Source organism: Schistocerca serialis, unplaced genomic scaffold, assembly GCF_023864345.2.
Source record: "Schistocerca serialis cubense isolate TAMUIC-IGC-003099 unplaced genomic scaffold, iqSchSeri2.2 HiC_scaffold_353, whole genome shotgun sequence".
NCBI lineage: Eukaryota > Metazoa > Arthropoda > Insecta > Orthoptera > Acrididae > Schistocerca > Schistocerca serialis.
Window position 1 is genome coordinate 27,947 of NW_026047926.1, and position 12,096 is coordinate 40,042.

The window sequence follows — 12,096 nt, forward strand, 5'->3', positions numbered from 1 at the left end:
AACTCTTGACGTTGTCGCATTCGGCGAAGAGCATGGTGCCGTGAATGTACTTGCTTCCTGAGAAACGCGCTGTTGGCCGTCGAGTTAGCAGGCAGACAGGCGCAATAACGGCCTTCTGCAGAAAGCGATGCAGTTTTCGTGCGGAAGACATCGCGACTCGCGGCGCCGGCCGTTGCTGGGGTTAAGTTACTGCACCCTCCGGGAGATGGCGGGCCATGTCGGGGTTACCGCCTTCGAGCCACCCTCTCCGCCTGAAAGTCGCCCTCTTTCTCGGCCGGTGTCAAAACGGCAAATGAGATTTGCTGAATGACTGTTTCTTCCCGCCACAGTGCAAGCCACAAAATCAATTATTTCTCTTACCTTTGCTCCCTCCGTGGGAGCCCATAGTGCTAGGAAATACGGCAGCATTGTCAATCGCCCTTGTCTGTCGCTGAGCAACCGAAGGACCAAGCTCAGACTATCAGATGTTCTAAGGAAGCTGTATGCACTCGTGGGTGTTGTACACGAGGGACAAACATCACGTCAGCAGGCTCTTAAGGGAAGGCAATAATCAGCAAAAACTGCAACTTACCCCATTGGACGCTGATGGAACAGAAGACACTTGAAGGTAAGGTAACACTTCTTTTTTCTGTTCATCTCGAGCACGATCTGGAAAGCTCGGACGAAATTTGTGTTCTCTTTAATTCAGAATGTGGAGATATTTCCTTCACGCATATGAAAGTATAATGCTTCATTATTTAAGCTAGATTGAAAAGTTTAGGGAAAGTAATTAATTCGTTTAGGCTGCACCACTACTTGGTAGCACTGTCAAGACAATGCCATTGCCATCTAATGGCAACACAGCTTGCTGCAGATTAATTTTGCGGCATTTCATAAATGATTAATATCTTATGACTATGGTGACGCTATGAGTAGTTTTATATGTGCAAACATTTGAAACTGCTGCAGGCATTACATTCACCCTTCTCTGCCTCTTTGCTTGGACATGGAGTAAGTAAGGATAAATTAAATTGCTTGTTTTTGAAGTAGTAACGGTTCTGAAGTGTAAAGAAATGATTTTAAACAATACAGTGTATTTTTTTTTCCGAATGTAGTGATTCAACAACGAATTTATTTATTTATTCCTACCTATCTCTGCAATTAGTGTACGTGAGTATTTCATTGGAATTGTTGCAATCGAAACCGAGCTTAATAATTTCATGCGGCCGTTTGCAGTCCTCCTCGTGCTTTAATTGCTCATTTCCAAGCGTTATTTTAGGTTGCCTGCAAAGTTGTCAGATGAAACACAACCACTGCGACGAAAGGCCATTCCTTGGAGCAGGTAGACGCCAACTGCGGCGGGAAACTGTCGTGGCCAGGAAGATATTCACTGTGTGTGGAAGTTGAGTGAGGATCCGAAGCTGACTTGCCAGCACACGTTGCAGCATTCACTCGCCAACGGCAACGGGGTAAGAAAAGGGTGCAAATACGCCGGTTCTCAACCGATCACCGACGTTGGGCTTGGATGGGTGGCCGCCTCGCCTGGGAGCACAGGGCGCTGTTGGCTAGAATCTATGTTCCTCGTTTTCGGTGCAGCTCGTCATGCTATTTCCTCCGATTCACATCCCCGCAAGCTCCTCAAGTGCCGCAAGTCTGCAAGTCCCGAGACGCTACGCTAGACGCTTGCTTCCGGCCCCTCATGTACCATGCCACAGGCGCCAAAGCGTTCGGCTGGCCGATGGCCCCTGTACTCCCCGCTCGCGCCACAGCAGTCACTGTGCTTGCAGGGAATGCCGCGCCGCCGAATAACGTTTGGCGCGCAATCCGTTTATGGACAGAGAATGCTAAAAGGGGCCGTTCGACCGTTAATACGGAAATCGTAGCCAAGTTAGATGGCGTGAGCCATCTCGCGGCTGCCGCTGTTATTACGAGCGCGCGTGCCACGCGGTTGAAGAGCAGTGCGCTGGCTCTGGCTTTCGACGCCGTTTCCTAGTGTATTTTGTCGCTTCTAGTGGAGGCATCATCGGTTATGAGAAGCTGGTAAATCACTCACAGTACAGTAGTTATCGCCCAACACGAGGAGAAGCTTTGATTGTAATGGAGATTAGCACCGGGACAGCGCGAACGCAGTCCCGACTACCAAAAATTATGCGCCCGAGTTACTCGCATTTGGAGTAATCGCGGGGGTCAGCTCGACCGAAGTGCAATGTACAAGCCTCACCCCGGAGGAACCGCCTTCATGATCACGGTATCCTCTACGCCAGGTAAGTATGCTTCTCCTCGGCCACAGGCGAATATTTGTAATGCGTCGCGCTATCGTAGTGGAACGAGAACTCTTGACGTTGTCGCATTCGGCGAAGAGCATGGTGCCGTGAATGTACTTGCTTCCTGAGAAACGCGCTGTTGGCCGTCGAGTTAGCAGGCAGACAGGCGCAATAACGGCCTTCTGCAGAAAGCGATGCAGTTTTCGTGCGGAAGACATCGCGACTCGCGGCGCCGGCCGTTGCTGGGGTTAAGTTACTGCACCCTCCGGGAGATGGCGGGCCATGTCGGGGTTACCGCCTTCGAGCCACCCTCTCCGCCTGAAAGTCGCCCTCTTTCTCGGCCGGTGTCAAAACGGCAAATGAGATTTGCTGAATGACTGTTTCTTCCCGCCACAGTGCAAGCCACAAAATCAATTATTTCTCTTACCTTTGCTCCCTCCGTGGGAGCCCATAGTGCTAGGAAATACGGCAGCATTGTCAATCGCCCTTGTCTGTCGCTGAGCAACCGAAGGACCAAGCTCAGACTATCAGATGTTCTAAGGAAGCTGTATGCACTCGTGGGTGTTGTACACGAGGGACAAACATCACGTCAGCAGGCTCTTAAGGGAAGGCAATAATCAGCAAAAACTGCAACTTACCCCATTGGACGCTGATGGAACAGAAGACACTTGAAGGTAAGGTAACACTTCTTTTTTCTGTTCATCTCGAGCACGATCTGGAAAGCTCGGACGAAATTTGTGTTCTCTTTAATTCAGAATGTGGAGATATTTCCTTCACGCATATGAAAGTATAATGCTTCATTATTTAAGCTAGATTGAAAAGTTTAGGGAAAGTAATTAATTCGTTTAGGCTGCACCACTACTTGGTAGCACTGTCAAGACAATGCCATTGCCATCTAATGGCAACACAGCTTGCTGCAGATTAATTTTGCGGCATTTCATAAATGATTAATATCTTATGACTATGGTGACGCTATGAGTAGTTTTATATGTGCAAACATTTGAAACTGCTGCAGGCATTACATTCACCCTTCTCTGCCTCTTTGCTTGGACATGGAGTAAGTAAGGATAAATTAAATTGCTTGTTTTTGAAGTAGTAACGGTTCTGAAGTGTAAAGAAATGATTTTAAACAATACAGTGTATTTTTTTTTCCGAATGTAGTGATTCAACAACGAATTTATTTATTTATTCCTACCTATCTCTGCAATTAGTGTACGTGAGTATTTCATTGGAATTGTTGCAATCGAAACCGAGCTTAATAATTTCATGCGGCCGTTTGCAGTCCTCCTCGTGCTTTAATTGCTCATTTCCAAGCGTTATTTTAGGTTGCCTGCAAAGTTGTCAGATGAAACACAACCACTGCGACGAAAGGCCATTCCTTGGAGCAGGTAGACGCCAACTGCGGCGGGAAACTGTCGTGGCCAGGAAGATATTCACTGTGTGTGGAAGTTGAGTGAGGATCCGAAGCTGACTTGCCAGCACACGTTGCAGCATTCACTCGCCAACGGCAACGGGGTAAGAAAAGGGTGCAAATACGCCGGTTCTCGTCCGATCACCGACGTTGGGCTTGGATGGGTGGCCGCCTCGCCTGGGAGCACAGGGCGCTGTTGGCTAGAATCTATGTTCCTCGTTTTCGGTGCAGCTCGTCATGCTATTTCCTCCGATTCACATCCCCGCAAGCTCCTCAAGTGCCGCAAGTCTGCAAGTCCCGAGACGCTACGCTAGACGCTTGCTTCCGGCCCCTCATGTACCATGCCACAGGCGCCAAAGCGTTCGGCTGGCCGATGGCCCCTGTACTCCCCGCTCGCGCCACAGCAGTCACTGTGCTTGCAGGGAATGCCGCGCCGCCGAATAACGTTTGGCGCGCAATCCGTTTATGGACAGAGAATGCTAAAAGGGGCCGTTCGACCGTTAATACGGAAATCGTAGCCAAGTTAGATGGCGTGAGCCATCTCGCGGCTGCCGCTGTTATTACGAGCGCGCGTGCCACGCGGTTGAAGAGCAGTGCGCTGGCTCTGGCTTTCGACGCCGTTTCCTAGTGTATTTTGTCGCTTCTAGTGGAGGCATCATCGGTTATGAGAAGCTGGTAAATCACTCACAGTACAGTAGTTATCGCCCAACACGAGGAGAAGCTTTGATTGTAATGGAGATTAGCACCGGGACAGCGCGAACGCAGTCCCGACTACCAAAAATTATGCGCCCGAGTTACTCGCATTTGGAGTAATCGCGGGGGTCAGCTCGACCGAAGTGCAATGTACAAGCCTCACCCCGGAGGAACCGCCTTCATGATCACGGTATCCTCTACGCCAGGTAAGTATGCTTCTCCTCGGCCACAGGCGAATATTTGTAATGCGTCGCGCTATCGTAGTGGAACGAGAACTCTTGACGTTGTCGCATTCGGCGAAGAGCATGGTGCCGTGAATGTACTTGCTTCCTGAGAAACGCGCTGTTGGCCGTCGAGTTAGCAGGCAGACAGGCGCAATAACGGCCTTCTGCAGAAAGCGATGCAGTTTTCGTGCGGAAGACATCGCGACTCGCGGCGCCGGCCGTTGCTGGGGTTAAGTTACTGCACCCTCCGGGAGATGGCGGGCCATGTCGGGGTTACCGCCTTCGAGCCACCCTCTCCGCCTGAAAGTCGCCCTCTTTCTCGGCCGGTGTCAAAACGGCAAATGAGATTTGCTGAATGACTGTTTCTTCCCGCCACAGTGCAAGCCACAAAATCAATTATTTCTCTTACCTTTGCTCCCTCCGTGGGAGCCCATAGTGCTAGGAAATACGGCAGCATTGTCAATCGCCCTTGTCTGTCGCTGAGCAACCGAAGGACCAAGCTCAGACTATCAGATGTTCTAAGGAAGCTGTATGCACTCGTGGGTGTTGTACACGAGGGACAAACATCACGTCAGCAGGCTCTTAAGGGAAGGCAATAATCAGCAAAAACTGCAACTTACCCCATTGGACGCTGATGGAACAGAAGACACTTGAAGGTAAGGTAACACTTCTTTTTTCTGTTCATCTCGAGCACGATCTGGAAAGCTCGGACGAAATTTGTGTTCTCTTTAATTCAGAATGTGGAGATATTTCCTTCACGCATATGAAAGTATAATGCTTCATTATTTAAGCTAGATTGAAAAGTTTAGGGAAAGTAATTAATTCGTTTAGGCTGCACCACTACTTGGTAGCACTGTCAAGACAATGCCATTGCCATCTAATGGCAACACAGCTTGCTGCAGATTAATTTTGCGGCATTTCATAAATGATTAATATCTTATGACTATGGTGACGCTATGAGTAGTTTTATATGTGCAAACATTTGAAACTGCTGCAGGCATTACATTCACCCTTCTCTGCCTCTTTGCTTGGACATGGAGTAAGTAAGGATAAATTAAATTGCTTGTTTTTGAAGTAGTAACGGTTCTGAAGTGTAAAGAAATGATTTTAAACAATACAGTGTATTTTTTTTTCCGAATGTAGTGATTCAACAACGAATTTATTTATTTATTCCTACCTATCTCTGCAATTAGTGTACGTGAGTATTTCATTGGAATTGTTGCAATCGAAACCGAGCTTAATAATTTCATGCGGCCGTTTGCAGTCCTCCTCGTGCTTTAATTGCTCATTTCCAAGCGTTATTTTAGGTTGCCTGCAAAGTTGTCAGATGAAACACAACCACTGCGACGAAAGGCCATTCCTTGGAGCAGGTAGACGCCAACTGCGGCGGGAAACTGTCGTGGCCAGGAAGATATTCACTGTGTGTGGAAGTTGAGTGAGGATCCGAAGCTGACTTGCCAGCACACGTTGCAGCATTCACTCGCCAACGGCAACGGGGTAAGAAAAGGGTGCAAATACGCCGGTTCTCGTCCGATCACCGACGTTGGGCTTGGATGGGTGGCCGCCTCGCCTGGGAGCACAGGGCGCTGTTGGCTAGAATCTATGTTCCTCGTTTTCGGTGCAGCTCGTCATGCTATTTCCTCCGATTCACATCCCCGCAAGCTCCTCAAGTGCCGCAAGTCTGCAAGTCCCGAGACGCTACGCTAGACGCTTGCTTCCGGCCCCTCATGTACCATGCCACAGGCGCCAAAGCGTTCGGCTGGCCGATGGCCCCTGTACTCCCCGCTCGCGCCACAGCAGTCACTGTGCTTGCAGGGAATGCCGCGCCGCCGAATAACGTTTGGCGCGCAATCCGTTTATGGACAGAGAATGCTAAAAGGGGCCGTTCGACCGTTAATACGGAAATCGTAGCCAAGTTAGATGGCGTGAGCCATCTCGCGGCTGCCGCTGTTATTACGAGCGCGCGTGCCACGCGGTTGAAGAGCAGTGCGCTGGCTCTGGCTTTCGACGCCGTTTCCTAGTGTATTTTGTCGCTTCTAGTGGAGGCATCATCGGTTATGAGAAGCTGGTAAATCACTCACAGTACAGTAGTTATCGCCCAACACGAGGAGAAGCTTTGATTGTAATGGAGATTAGCACCGGGACAGCGCGAACGCAGTCCCGACTACCAAAAATTATGCGCCCGAGTTACTCGCATTTGGAGTAATCGCGGGGGTCAGCTCGACCGAAGTGCAATGGACAAGCCTCACCCCGGAGGAACCGCCTTCATGATCACGGTATCCTCTACGCCAGGTAAGTATGCTTCTCCTCGGCCACAGGCGAATATTTGTAATGCGTCGCGCTATCGTAGTGGAACGAGAACTCTTGACGTTGTCGCATTCGGCGAAGAGCATGGTGCCGTGAATGTACTTGCTTCCTGAGAAACGCGCTGTTGGCCGTCGAGTTAGCAGGCAGACAGGCGCAATAACGGCCTTCTGCAGAAAGCGATGCAGTTTTCGTGCGGAAGACATCGCGACTCGCGGCGCCGGCCGTTGCTGGGGTTAAGTTACTGCACCCTCCGGGAGATGGCGGGCCATGTCGGGGTTACCGCCTTCGAGCCACCCTCTCCGCCTGAAAGTCGCCCTCTTTCTCGGCCGGTGTCAAAACGGCAAATGAGATTTGCTGAATGACTGTTTCTTCCCGCCACAGTGCAAGCCACAAAATCAATTATTTCTCTTACCTTTGCTCCCTCCGTGGGAGCCCATAGTGCTAGGAAATACGGCAGCATTGTCAATCGCCCTTGTCTGTCGCTGAGCAACCGAAGGACCAAGCTCAGACTATCAGATGTTCTAAGGAAGCTGTATGCACTCGTGGGTGTTGTACACGAGGGACAAACATCACGTCAGCAGGCTCTTAAGGGAAGGCAATAATCAGCAAAAACTGCAACTTACCCCATTGGACGCTGATGGAACAGAAGACACTTGAAGGTAAGGTAACACTTCTTTTTTCTGTTCATCTCGAGCACGATCTGGAAAGCTCGGACGAAATTTGTGTTCTCTTTAATTCAGAATGTGGAGATATTTCCTTCACGCATATGAAAGTATAATGCTTCATTATTTAAGCTAGATTGAAAAGTTTAGGGAAAGTAATTAATTCGTTTAGGCTGCACCACTACTTGGTAGCACTGTCAAGACAATGCCATTGCCATCTAATGGCAACACAGCTTGCTGCAGATTAATTTTGCGGCATTTCATAAATGATTAATATCTTATGACTATGGTGACGCTATGAGTAGTTTTATATGTGCAAACATTTGAAACTGCTGCAGGCATTACATTCACCCTTCTCTGCCTCTTTGCTTGGACATGGAGTAAGTAAGGATAAATTAAATTGCTTGTTTTTGAAGTAGTAACGGTTCTGAAGTGTAAAGAAATGATTTTAAACAATACAGTGTATTTTTTTTTCCGAATGTAGTGATTCAACAACGAATTTATTTATTTATTCCTACCTATCTCTGCAATTAGTGTACGTGAGTATTTCATTGGAATTGTTGCAATCGAAACCGAGCTTAATAATTTCATGCGGCCGTTTGCAGTCCTCCTCGTGCTTTAATTGCTCATTTCCAAGCGTTATTTTAGGTTGCCTGCAAAGTTGTCAGATGAAACACAACCACTGCGACGAAAGGCCATTCCTTGGAGCAGGTAGACGCCAACTGCGGCGGGAAACTGTCGTGGCCAGGAAGATATTCACTGTGTGTGGAAGTTGAGTGAGGATCCGAAGCTGACTTGCCAGCACACGTTGCAGCATTCACTCGCCAACGGCAACGGGGTAAGAAAAGGGTGCAAATACGCCGGTTCTCGTCCGATCACCGACGTTGGGCTTGGATGGGTGGCCGCCTCGCCTGGGAGCACAGGGCGCTGTTGGCTAGAATCTATGTTCCTCGTTTTCGGTGCAGCTCGTCATGCTATTTCCTCCGATTCACATCCCCGCAAGCTCCTCAAGTGCCGCAAGTCTGCAAGTCCCGAGACGCTACGCTAGACGCTTGCTTCCGGCCCCTCATGTACCATGCCACAGGCGCCAAAGCGTTCGGCTGGCCGATGGCCCCTGTACTCCCCGCTCGCGCCACAGCAGTCACTGTGCTTGCAGGGAATGCCGCGCCGCCGAATAACGTTTGGCGCGCAATCCGTTTATGGACAGAGAATGCTAAAAGGGGCCGTTCGACCGTTAATACGGAAATCGTAGCCAAGTTAGATGGCGTGAGCCATCTCGCGGCTGCCGCTGTTATTACGAGCGCGCGTGCCACGCGGTTGAAGAGCAGTGCGCTGGCTCTGGCTTTCGACGCCGTTTCCTAGTGTATTTTGTCGCTTCTAGTGGAGGCATCATCGGTTATGAGAAGCTGGTAAATCACTCACAGTACAGTAGTTATCGCCCAACACGAGGAGAAGCTTTGATTGTAATGGAGATTAGCACCGGGACAGCGCGAACGCAGTCCCGACTACCAAAAATTATGCGCCCGAGTTACTCGCATTTGGAGTAATCGCGGGGGTCAGCTCGACCGAAGTGCAATGGACAAGCCTCACCCCGGAGGAACCGCCTTCATGATCACGGTATCCTCTACGCCAGGTAAGTATGCTTCTCCTCGGCCACAGGCGAATATTTGTAATGCGTCGCGCTATCGTAGTGGAACGAGAACTCTTGACGTTGTCGCATTCGGCGAAGAGCATGGTGCCGTGAATGTACTTGCTTCCTGAGAAACGCGCTGTTGGCCGTCGAGTTAGCAGGCAGACAGGCGCAATAACGGCCTTCTGCAGAAAGCGATGCAGTTTTCGTGCGGAAGACATCGCGACTCGCGGCGCCGGCCGTTGCTGGGGTTAAGTTACTGCACCCTCCGGGAGATGGCGGGCCATGTCGGGGTTACCGCCTTCGAGCCACCCTCTCCGCCTGAAAGTCGCCCTCTTTCTCGGCCGGTGTCAAAACGGCAAATGAGATTTGCTGAATGACTGTTTCTTCCCGCCACAGTGCAAGCCACAAAATCAATTATTTCTCTTACCTTTGCTCCCTCCGTGGGAGCCCATAGTGCTAGGAAATACGGCAGCATTGTCAATCGCCCTTGTCTGTCGCTGAGCAACCGAAGGACCAAGCTCAGACTATCAGATGTTCTAAGGAAGCTGTATGCACTCGTGGGTGTTGTACACGAGGGACAAACATCACGTCAGCAGGCTCTTAAGGGAAGGCAATAATCAGCAAAAACTGCAACTTACCCCATTGGACGCTGATGGAACAGAAGACACTTGAAGGTAAGGTAACACTTCTTTTTTCTGTTCATCTCGAGCACGATCTGGAAAGCTCGGACGAAATTTGTGTTCTCTTTAATTCAGAATGTGGAGATATTTCCTTCACGCATATGAAAGTATAATGCTTCATTATTTAAGCTAGATTGAAAAGTTTAGGGAAAGTAATTAATTCGTTTAGGCTGCACCACTACTTGGTAGCACTGTCAAGACAATGCCATTGCCATCTAATGGCAACACAGCTTGCTGCAGATTAATTTTGCGGCATTTCATAAATGATTAATATCTTATGACTATGGTGACGCTATGAGTAGTTTTATATGTGCAAACATTTGAAACTGCTGCAGGCATTACATTCACCCTTCTCTGCCTCTTTGCTTGGACATGGAGTAAGTAAGGATAAATTAAATTGCTTGTTTTTGAAGTAGTAACGGTTCTGAAGTGTAAAGAAATGATTTTAAACAATACAGTGTATTTTTTTTTCCGAATGTAGTGATTCAACAACGAATTTATTTATTTATTCCTACCTATCTCTGCAATTAGTGTACGTGAGTATTTCATTGGAATTGTTGCAATCGAAACCGAGCTTAATAATTTCATGCGGCCGTTTGCAGTCCTCCTCGTGCTTTAATTGCTCATTTCCAAGCGTTATTTTAGGTTGCCTGCAAAGTTGTCAGATGAAACACAACCACTGCGACGAAAGGCCATTCCTTGGAGCAGGTAGACGCCAACTGCGGCGGGAAACTGTCGTGGCCAGGAAGATATTCACTGTGTGTGGAAGTTGAGTGAGGATCCGAAGCTGACTTGCCAGCACACGTTGCAGCATTCACTCGCCAACGGCAACGGGGTAAGAAAAGGGTGCAAATACGCCGGTTCTCGTCCGATCACCGACGTTGGGCTTGGATGGGTGGCCGCCTCGCCTGGGAGCACAGGGCGCTGTTGGCTAGAATCTATGTTCCTCGTTTTCGGTGCAGCTCGTCATGCTATTTCCTCCGATTCACATCCCCGCAAGCTCCTCAAGTGCCGCAAGTCTGCAAGTCCCGAGACGCTACGCTAGACGCTTGCTTCCGGCCCCTCATGTACCATGCCACAGGCGCCAAAGCGTTCGGCTGGCCGATGGCCCCTGTACTCCCCGCTCGCGCCACAGCAGTCACTGTGCTTGCAGGGAATGCCGCGCCGCCGAATAACGTTTGGCGCGCAATCCGTTTATGGACAGAGAATGCTAAAAGGGGCCGTTCGACCGTTAATACGGAAATCGTAGCCAAGTTAGATGGCGTGAGCCATCTCGCGGCTGCCGCTGTTATTACGAGCGCGCGTGCCACGCGGTTGAAGAGCAGTGCGCTGGCTCTGGCTTTCGACGCCGTTTCCTAGTGTATTTTGTCGCTTCTAGTGGAGGCATCATCGGTTATGAGAAGCTGGTAAATCACTCACAGTACAGTAGTTATCGCCCAACACGAGGAGAAGCTTTGATTGTAATGGAGATTAGCACCGGGACAGCGCGAACGCAGTCCCGACTACCAAAAATTATGCGCCCGAGTTACTCGCATTTGGAGTAATCGCGGGGGTCAGCTCGACCGAAGTGCAATGGACAAGCCTCACCCCGGAGGAACCGCCTTCATGATCACGGTATCCTCTACGCCAGGTAAGTATGCTTCTCCTCGGCCACAGGCGAATATTTGTAATGCGTCGCGCTATCGTAGTGGAACGAGAACTCTTGACGTTGTCGCATTCGGCGAAGAGCATGGTGCCGTGAATGTACTTGCTTCCTGAGAAACGCGCTGTTGGCCGTCGAGTTAGCAGGCAGACAGGCGCAATAACGGCCTTCTGCAGAAAGCGATGCAGTTTTCGTGCGGAAGACATCGCGACTCGCGGCGCCGGCCGTTGCTGGGGTTAAGTTACTGCACCCTCCGGGAGATGGCGGGCCATGTCGGGGTTACCGCCTTCGAGCCACCCTCTCCGCCTGAAAGTCGCCCTCTTTCTCGGCCGGTGTCAAAACGGCAAATGAGATTTGCTGAATGACTGTTTCTTCCCGCCACAGTGCAAGCCACAAAATCAATTATTTCTCTTACCTTTGCTCCCTCCGTGGGAGCCCATAGTGCTAGGAAATACGGCAGCATTGTCAATCGCCCTTGTCTGTCGCTGAGCAACCGAAGGACCAAGCTCAGACTATCAGATGTTCTAAGGAAGCTGTATGCACTCGTGGGTGTTGTACACGAGGGACAAACATCACGTCAGCAGGCTCTTAAGGGAAGGCA

The 12,096-nt window shown here is 49.9% G+C and overlaps 5 non-coding genes across 5 annotated transcripts; all 5 read right to left on the bottom strand.

The window, feature by feature from the left end:
• Nucleotides 1-2,088: 2,088 nt before the first annotated feature.
• On the bottom strand, nt 2,089-2,251 carry LOC126445756 (U1 spliceosomal RNA). Its single transcript, XR_007583083.1, has one exon. It is a non-coding gene; the product is annotated as a U1 spliceosomal RNA (small nuclear RNA).
• A 2,147-nt stretch (nt 2,252-4,398) lies between these two features.
• On the bottom strand, nt 4,399-4,561 carry LOC126445757 (U1 spliceosomal RNA). Its single transcript, XR_007583084.1, has one exon. It is a non-coding gene; the product is annotated as a U1 spliceosomal RNA (small nuclear RNA).
• A 2,147-nt stretch (nt 4,562-6,708) lies between these two features.
• On the bottom strand, nt 6,709-6,871 carry LOC126445753 (U1 spliceosomal RNA). The gene has a single exon (XR_007583080.1). It is a non-coding gene; the product is annotated as a U1 spliceosomal RNA (small nuclear RNA).
• A 2,147-nt stretch (nt 6,872-9,018) lies between these two features.
• Nucleotides 9,019-9,181, bottom strand: LOC126445754 (U1 spliceosomal RNA). The gene has a single exon (XR_007583081.1). It is a non-coding gene; the product is annotated as a U1 spliceosomal RNA (small nuclear RNA).
• Nucleotides 9,182-11,328: 2,147 nt separating this feature from the next.
• Nucleotides 11,329-11,491, bottom strand: LOC126445755 (U1 spliceosomal RNA). Its single transcript, XR_007583082.1, has one exon. It is a non-coding gene; the product is annotated as a U1 spliceosomal RNA (small nuclear RNA).
• Nucleotides 11,492-12,096: the final 605 nt, after the last annotated feature.